Raw genomic sequence first — 2,641 nt, 5'->3', positions numbered from 1 at the left:
GTGCGGTCAACCTATGCCTGGTGGTGATTGGGGTTTTATCTTTAGTGCATTTGGTCACATCCAGAGCTGTGGAAGCAGACATGTGGCAGGCAGTAGTAAATTAGGTGGATATTTTATTTTATCTTTAAAATAACATCAGTAGGAGAGGAACACGATGTTCTTTCATTCTGCAAGTGCAGGGGTATCAGATGACATTCACTCGAGGGTACAGTAGAATGCAAGATTTTTTTTCCAGACCGTCATTATATGGAAGGGCATCTAAGTAGCATGTAATGCGATGAACTGTATCCCTTCTGAAATGAAACAGAAAATGCTGGAAATACTCAGCAGTTCAGGCAGTGCCCGTGGGGAGAGCAGGATATGGGTCAGTTTGATTCACACCCATGCCTATGTGTTGGAAGACAGATGTCAGAAACTAGTTGGATATCTGACTGGGGCAAGTGACCTCACACTCTACCCTGCCGAGCTCAGAGAGAGAGCGCAAACGTCAAATTGAGGGGCTGGGCACTTTGCATTTCAACTTTCCAGCAGCCATTTTTTGTAGGAAAGAAACTGCAGATGCTGGTTTAGATCGAAGGTAGACTCAAAATGCTGGAGTAACTCAGCGGGACAGGCAGCATCACTGGAGAGAAGGAATGGGCCCAAAACTTCACACATTCCTTCTCTCCAGAGATGCCTGTCCCGCTGAGTTTCTCCAACATTTTGTGTCTACCTTCTATCAGCCATGCCTGGGGTGTGCAGACTTGCAATGGAGGTCTCTGACAGCACAGCAGGCAATGCTCCAGACTCAACCCACATTTGATCCTGACCTTCACCCTGTGGCCCCATGGGTTTCCTCCAGGTGCTCCTCCCACCTCCAAAAGACATGTTGGTGGGTTCCCCCTTCCCCTGACTCTCAGTCTGAAGAAGGGTCTCAACCCGAAACGTCACCTATTCCTTTTCCTCAGAGATGCTGCCTGGCCCGCTGAGTTACTCCAGCTTTTTGCATCTATCCTCTTAGCTTAGCTTAGTTTAGAGATACAGCATGGAAACAGACCCTTTGGCTCACCGAATCCGCATCGACCAGCGATCCCTACACCATCCTACACACACTAGGGACACTTATACCCAGCCAATTAACCTACAAATCTGTACGTCTTTGGAGTGTGGAAGGAAATGAAGATCTCGGAGAAAACCCACGTGGTCATGGGGGGGAGCACACAAATTCCGTACAGACAGCACCCGTAGTCGGGATCGAACCTGGGTCTGCATGCACTGTTTGGCAGCAACGCTACTGCCATGCTACTGTGCTGCTGTTAGGTTAGTTGGCTGCCATAAATTACCAGTGATACAGATGGAGGGAGGGAGGGAGTTGAAGGGTATGTGAGAGGCAATTGGTTGCAGGGTAAATAAACAAGGTATTGGAGTGCTCTGATGGGAGCTTGCATAGACCTGATGGGCCCAATGGCCTCCTTCGACATTGTTTGAAAATACGACCTTGATTATTCGTGTTGAGGGTCTTTTCTCAAAAACGTTAACAAGTGCTTGGTGACTTTATGCCAGGCCGGCATTGTTTACTTTAAATGGTTGAATACTATTCCAAACCTGACCTCCCAACGAAGTGACCCTGAACATCAAAGGAATCTCAATTGAAATTTAAAAATGACGTCATTTTGAATGTAACCGCAGATGCAAAAAACAATATACTGGGGAAACTCAGCGGGTCGGGTAGCATCTGTGGAGGGAATGGGCGGAAGACATTTCGGGCTGAGACCCTTCTTCCGATGGGGTAGGGGGAGAAAGCTGGAAAAGGGTAGAACAAAACCTGGCAAGTAATAGGTGAATTCAGATAGAGGGGTGGGGGGGGGGGGGGGGGGGGGGGGTAGGGAGGGGGGGGGTGGGGAGGGGGGTTGATTGGCAAGTTCGTGGTGAAACGGGGACAAAAGAGTGTCAGACAAGGAAAGAAGAGGAAGATTGAAAAGTAAAGCTGGAGGGAGGGATATGGGGGGAGGGGGAGGGGAACATAAAAGGGAAAGATGCATGTGGAGGAGAGGAAAGATACAGGGTGATTGGGGAGATGGGAGATGGTGGGAGGAATGTGTGCATAGCAGGGATTGGGGAGCAAGGGAAAAAAGGTGGGGCGGGGTATGCAGGTATCATTTGAAATTGAAGAATTCAATCTTTATATCTTTGGGCTCTAGGTCCAGTTTTAATTTTCATTTTGGTGTCAGTTGTAGTTAATTGCCACGTGTACTGAGATACGGTGAAAAGCTTCTGTTGTGTGCTTACACAGTGGAAAGACAATGCATGATTACAATCGAGCCAGTCACAGTGTGCAGATACATGATAAGGGAAAAACGTTCAGTGCAAGGATCAGTCAGTAAAGTCCAATCAAAGATCATCTGAAGGTCCCCAATGAGGTAGATAGCAGGTACAGTATCCCAGTGGTGCTGTTCTTTCAGTTTACGTGAGGCCTCACTGTGGCAGAGGACAAGCGCAGGAAGATCGGATTGGGAATGGACTGGGGTGATAGTAATGGTTAGTAATGGTGATAGTAATGGTTAGTAATGGTGATAGTAATGGTTAGTAATGGTTAGCAGCTGGGAGCTCCAGCATGCCATGGCGGACAGAGCAAAATGGTCACCTAGTCTACGCTCAGTCA

The sequence above is a fragment of the Rhinoraja longicauda genome, chromosome 24, assembly GCF_053455715.1.
Source record: "Rhinoraja longicauda isolate Sanriku21f chromosome 24, sRhiLon1.1, whole genome shotgun sequence".
Lineage (NCBI taxonomy): Eukaryota > Metazoa > Chordata > Chondrichthyes > Rajiformes > Arhynchobatidae > Rhinoraja > Rhinoraja longicauda.
The sequence above is the reverse complement of the archived record's forward strand: the minus strand, read 5'-3'. Positions refer to the sequence as shown.